We start from the raw sequence: 7,371 nt of genomic DNA, 5'->3' as shown, positions 1-7,371 counted from the left end.
ACACAAGACTTGCATGCAACAACCTGATTTTTTATTGCCTTCTTACATGCCGACCATTGATACTCGTCATATTCATCGTTCATATCGATAATTACCGGCCGAAGCTGTTAATACCAGCATAAGCGGTCAATTACCTTTGTCCAAATTCACACGTCAGCGCTTTGTGTGCCACCTTTAATGTCTACCTGTCGCGTGAAATCTCGATGCCTCATACAAGAAATATAACTCTCACGCTCACAAATCAGCATATTCCTGTTAGATAACACTCATGTCTATTCCCGGTCTATGCAACTATTACTTCAATACTTTTTCGCCACTCTCCCTCACTATATAACCACTTAAAAGTTATCACTTTTGCAGAGCGATGTTTGACACGTCTTCTCTCAGAGAAAAAGAGAGAGAGAGAGAGAGAGAGAGAGAGAGAGAGAGAGAGAGAGAGAGAGAGAGAGAGAGAGAGAGAGAGAGAGAGGTAAAGAGAGAGAAGAGAAAATATAAACGGAGGATGAACAGTGAAGAAACGGAAGCGGAGGTCCAGATAGGTTAAGTTAGAGTAGGGATGCGATGTGTGTGTATGTAGGCAGGGATAGGAATAGGTTAAGCGTATAGAGAATAGGATAGTTGTATAAGTTAGTTGTAAGTGCATAAATGTAAGTTAGTATTAAGTAAGTGTTAGCAATAAGTAATGTACAGATTTGTAACCCTTAGGGGATCAATAAAGATTAATAATAATAATATATAAAACGTGTAAATCATATACATTTTATGTACACGTTTATATACAAAGAATCATTAATGTACATCATTGCGGTAACATTTGTACATACTGTAAACATCCTCTGTAAGTACAGTGCATCAAAAAAGCATATACATAGTACCACTGATGAGGTACTATTAAAGACCGACAGCCCTGGGTAAATTTTTGTGTCTACCAAGTGGGCTCGGTGGGCCCGGAGGTAATTGGAGGATGATGACATTACCGACCGGTTTGATCTGTACAGAGGATAACAAATAAGAACAGTTTACCCAGTTTACCCTTACCAAATCATATTATACATATTTCATATATACATATATATATATATATATATATATATATATATATATAATATTATACACATTATTTTTGAAATGACATATAGGAAATGTAACAAATTTAAAAGCCAAATTTCTCTCTCTCTCTCTCTTTCTCTTTTTCTTCTTTTCTTTATTGTAGAATTTATTGTAGATAAGGAAAGGTTCTCGATGTCGTCGAAGGCAGAGCGAGAACGAATAAAGAGCGAGCGAGATGACGTATCATCAAAGAGTTCCGAAGTCTCTCTCGCGAGGCTCCCTTTATCTATAATCTTTCATATCATATGACATGTTACTAGAGAAAATAAAATTTGTATAATTCGCAATTTATCGGTATGAAAATAATTTTAATGGATTATTGAGATTTTTGCGATTAAAATGACACCAAACACGACATAAATCGGTTAATTTTTAATTAGATAAGCGATTAAAATTTTAATTACATATCTAATTAAAAATGAACCGATTTATGTCGTGTTTGGTGTCATTTTAATCGCAAAAATCTCAATAATCTATTAAAATTATTTTCAAACCGATAAATTGCGAATTATACAAATTTTATTTTCTATAGTAACACATGTCATATGATATGAAAGATTATAGATAAAGGGAGCCTCGCGAGAGAGACTTCGGAACTCTTTGATGATACGTCATCTCGCTCGCTCTTTATTCGTTCTCGCTCTGCCTTCGACGACATCGAGAACCTTTCCTTATCTACAATAAATTCACGAATGTAAATATCTTTTAAATAAAAACTAAAACTTTTAATTTGCATTTTATCGGTTTAAAAATAAGGTAATTATTCAGTTTAGCGGCCTCACCTCAGATATCAATAAATTTGCACTCATTCGACGCGTTTTTGCTTAAAATGAAAGAATCTGGCAGAAAAAAGCGTCGCTCTGCCCCTCAAAGCGAAATATTTACAGTTAAAGTTGACTACTTTTGGGTTAGGAAATCTGTCATACCGATGATACAAGTACTCTCTGCGGTCACATGCGCATGCTCTGTGGCCACATGCGCATGTGTTTTGGTTACTTTTGGCTACAGTGCACGAAATTTAAACGCAACAATGCATGATTATATATTTGTAATAATAATAGTTATTGTTCTAAACGCGTATGCACGTGCATGCTTGTTAAAAATGATAGGCTTAATAGAATTTGGTCATCTGACATACGATAATGAAAAATTAGTAGATTTTTTAATTCAGCACGGTGTTTTAGCACCAACAATTAAGTGTGATAAATGTGGTAATGAGTTATATATTGATAAAGAAGCATTATTGTATCGATGTAGAAAACGGCACTACTTAAAAAATGTGCACAAGAAATATGTCTCCATGCAGTGTGATTTTAAGAAAAGTGTTAAAATTGATACTTGGTTCGAGCGAAGTCATCTTGACATCGCAACAGTGTGCAAAATTGTTGCTTGTTTTTTGATGTTGCGACACCCCCGTCAAGATGACACGCAGGACGAGACTGGCGTTGCGTCGGCCACTATTGTAGATTGGTTCAATTTTTGCCGAGAGGTAATTATATTTTATTATATTCTAACACATCTGTGTGTATACTTAAGAAATATAGGTATAACTTCGAAAAACCCACCCATATAAAATAATGAATGAGAATACCCCATTCCTACGTATTTTTGCTTCCTGAACACGAATATGAAACTGAAAAAAGGCGGTCGGACTCGCAAGTTAAAAAAAAGTGAAGTTTTACATGGGTTTGCAACTTTCCATGCTAAGCGAGGTTTTACATGGGTTTGCAACTTTCCACGCGAAACGAAGTTCAACCCAAACCTATGTGTCTAGTTTTTTGGTAATGGAGCCCACCGCAGGGGGACGGAACACACTGTCTTTACGCATACACTTTTAAGGCGAAGCGAGGTTCTATATGGGTTTGCAACTTTCCACGCGAAGCGAGGTTCAACCCAAACCTATGTGTCTAGTTTTTTGGTAGTGGAGCCCCCCGAAGGGGGGCGGAACACACTGTCTCCACGCATACACTTTTAAGGCGAAGCGAGGTTCCACATGGGTTTGCAACTTTCCACGTGAAGCGAGGTTCAACCCAAACCTATGTGTCTAGTTTTTTGGTAGTGGAGCCCCCCGCAGGTGGACGGAACACACTGTCTCCACGCATACACTTTTAAGGCGAAGCGAGGTTCCACATGGGTTTGCAACGTCCCACGCGAAGCGAGGTTCCACATGGGTTTGCAACTTCCCACGCGAAGTGAGGTTTCATGAGTTTACAACTTTCTATGTAAAGCGAAGTTCTCCTATAAGTGCGGCAGAGAAGCTGAAATCTTAACATCTTTTTTTTTAACTTTAATAAATAATAATGTACGACGGTTAAAACGTTTTTCTCCTTATTTAAAACCATGAGCTTGACAATATATGTATATGTCGATATCATTGAAACTGAGCTTTTTCTGTAGTTTTTCTTTTATATTCTTTGCTACGAAACTCTTAAGGCTCATTCAGACAGGACGCGTCAAGCGTCAAGCAGCGAGCAGCAACCAATAAGCGAGGCAATATTTTTTACGCCATTGCTAATATTACCTCGCTTATTGGTTGTTGAATGATTGCTGCTCGCTGCTTGACGCTTGACGCGTCCTGTCTGAATGAGCCTTTAATTTTGGTTGGTATTGGAACTCTAAATTTCGATTGGTTTAGGACAGTGCTGGGATTTACTTGCCATTTACGGCGAGATTTCGAGACGCACGCCTCTTGCCCCCCACTCCTCGCTCGCGCCGTAACAACGCAGCGCCGGCCGCTCGTAACTAAGGAGCGCGGCACATAGTCTCAGGAACGTGCGTATCAAACGCAATAGCATAATTAGCATTCTAATAGCAAAAGAACACATATACGTGATTAATAATAGAATAATAACTATTTGTATTATTAATACAAAATAAAAGATTGAATAGAAAATTTTAATAATAACTTTTGCTATTAGAATGCTAATTGTGCTATTACGTTTGATACGCACGTTCCTGAGACTGTGTCACGCTCCTTAGTTACGAGCGGCCGGCGCTGCGTTGCTATAGCGCGAGCGAGGAGTGGGGGGCAAGAGGCGTGCGTCTCGAAATCTCGCCGTAAATGGCAAGTAAATCCCAGCACTGGTTTAGGATATGTGACTTTCTTTTCCGAACATACTTGAAAGTCTTTGAAATCGGTGAAATCTTCAGTAATGTGTATAATTACCGTAATCTATCTAACATAAGTACGTAAGAGAAGCTTTGTCAAGTAGTCCATATCGTTTTACATTTCTTTGATATATTGTGGCTGGTAAAATATAAGACTTTAAATTTTGTCAGCAGTGTTATTTGGTTAGTACTTTATAATACATTTTTCATTTAACGAATATGGCAGAACACGTGAAACACAGTACATTTATTCGCGATGCCTTTGACGAAAAGTGGTGCGTTCAGTTTCTTATTAAGCATCACGTTTTTCGGGATAAGATGGAATGTCCTAGTTGTGGCAATGAACTCACACTGAATCTGGAGACACTTCTTTTTCGCTGTCGCAAATCCTATAATGCTGCACAGCCTAAAAAAAAGAAGAAAATGATGCGATGTGATTTTTGGAGAAACGTAAAAGTCAACACGTGGTTCGACCATGTGCATTTGCCCTTGTCTACAGCATGTATGTTTATTGCACATTTTCTATGGATACCTATACCTCGATATAGCTATATTTCTGATGATCTCGACTTGTCTTCGGAGACTATTGTAAACTGGAGTAGTTATTGCCGTGAATTATGCATATACTGGGCAGAGAAAAACTCAGAAAAATTAGGTGGACCCGGTACTGTTGTCGAAATTGACGAAGCAAAATTTGGCAAGAGAAAATATAATCATGGACGTTTAATTGATGGAAAGTGGATATTCGGCGGTTACGAACGTGTCACTAAGAAGATTTTTCTAGTACCTGTTCCTAATCGTACTTCCGGAACACTAGTTAAGTGTATCAAAGAATGGATACTACCCGGGACTACAGTAATATCTGATAAATGGAAGGTTTATGAATGTTTGTCTGCTGAGGATTTGAACCATCTTTCTGTTAATCATAAGACAAATTTCGTAGACCCGGAGACAGGTGCCCATACGCAAGGAATTGAGCGCACATGGCGTGAGGTGAGAGCGAATATTTCTAAGTATGGCACTAAGGAAGAACACTTAGTGTCTTATCTCGCGGAATATTTATTTAAGCGCGTATATTCCCGCCCTGAACGTATTAATGTATTCTTTGATCTCATTGCTGAGTTTCAAGAGGTTCTAGTTCAGGATAAAGTTTTCGAAGGACATCTTGATACTCAGCAAGACGCCTAAACACAAATACCCTTATCACACACAGCACAAATGACAAATATACCCATTGAGACATCTACAAACTGGTAGAGAGGGTTTGGAGTCTTAAAATACTGTAGTAGTGACGAACTACGGGTCCTGATCTCTACACACATATATACACACAAACGCATGCACGCACACACTCACTTGACACATGCTGGGTACACACTGTACAGCAAACGCTGGTTTTCAGTTTTTTTGTTTTTTTTTTTGTATTCTTTGCGATTTATTTTGTTGTTTGTTTTGAGCGTCATTTTTCAGTTTAATATTCGTGTTCAAGAAGCAAAAATACGTAGGAATTGGGTATTATTACTCATTATTTCATAAGGGTACGCAGATTTTCACTGTTTTTTTGTTTTTCTTTGTATTTTGTGCAATTTTTCATGTTTTTTGTTTTGAGCTCCATTTTTCAGTTTCATATTCGTGTTCAGGAAGTAAAAATACGTAGGAATTGGGTATTCTTACCCATTATTTCATATGGGTGGGTTTTCCGAAGTTTTACCGAAATATATTATAGTAATATATATAAAAATCAAAATATTTCTAATTACAGGTCTCTGTGTTCTGGGCTGAGAAACATAGTGAGAAGCTTGGAGGCCCAGGATGCATAGTGGAAATCGACGAGGCAAAAATTGGAAAACGGAAATACAATCGTAGCCGACTTGTTAAAGGTCATTGGATTTTTGGAGGATACGAGCGAGACACGAAGAAGGTTTTTATTTGTCCAGTCGAGGATCGAACAGAGAAAACACTCCTGACGTGTATAAAGGAATGGATATTGCCAGGAACGACCATCGTGTCAGATTGTTGGAAGTCATATAATTGTTTAGACAATGAAGGCTTCCAACATCTGACAGTAAACCATTCCTTTAATTTTGTCAATCCTGAAACTGGTAAGAAATGTTTAAAATTTAATATATATGTATATTAATATAATAGTTACAAGTTTGAATCCACACATATTATTATTATATTTTTAATGTTCCGTTATGTTAATATATTTTTTAAATTTACAGGTGCACACACGCAACATATAGAGCGTGTTTGGAGAGAGGTTCGTGGAAATATTCCAAGGTACGGAACCAGAGAGGAACACATCCTTGGATATTTGTCCGAATATCTCTTCAAACGCGCCTATAACCGACTGGAACGAATAGAAACCTTCTTTCGTATCATCGCGGAAATATATCCTCCTATGTCCAATGACCAATCAGGAACGTCCGACGAACCAAGTACAAGTACTGCATGAGGACATATTTCACATCGATACAATATTCTTTAATATATAACTCATTACCACACTTATTGTTACACTTAATTGTTGATGCTAAAACACCGTGCTGGATTTAAAAATCTACTAATTTTTTGTACGTGCAATGCTATATATATTTTTATATTTTTATATTATATTATTATTTTATTATTAATGAGTTATTTTGTTTGTGACTACATATGTATGCATTTTTCTTACTTTTTATTAGAGTGCGAAACGAGATCTATATTTACAGAATTTCAAATAGGTTTGCATAGTAGAACAGTCTTACACACAACACACACATACACACACACACACACGGGGGGGGGGTGCAAAGGGGTCCTTCGGACCCCCTTGCACCCCCCGTGTGTGTGTGTGTAGACTGTTCTACTATGACCACAGAGCATGCGCATGTGACCGCAGAGAGTACTTGTATCATCGGTATAACAGATTTCCTAACCCAAAAGTAGTCAACTTTAACTGTAAATATTTCGCTTTGAGGGGCAGAGCGACGCTTTTTTCTGCCAGATTCTTTCATTTTAAGCAAAAACGCGTCGAATGAGTGCAAATTTATTGATATCTGAGGTGAGGCCGCTAAACTGAATAATTACCAAAAATAATTTTAATGGATTAATGAAATTTTAGCGATTAAAATGACACCAAACACGACATAAATCGGATAATTTTTA

This window comes from Prenolepis imparis, unplaced genomic scaffold (assembly GCF_030444845.1).
Source record: "Prenolepis imparis isolate NDT839.2.m4 unplaced genomic scaffold, iyPreImpa1.0 SCAF_13, whole genome shotgun sequence".
Taxonomy (NCBI): domain Eukaryota; kingdom Metazoa; phylum Arthropoda; class Insecta; order Hymenoptera; family Formicidae; genus Prenolepis; species Prenolepis imparis.
Note: the sequence above shows the minus strand (reverse complement) of the source record.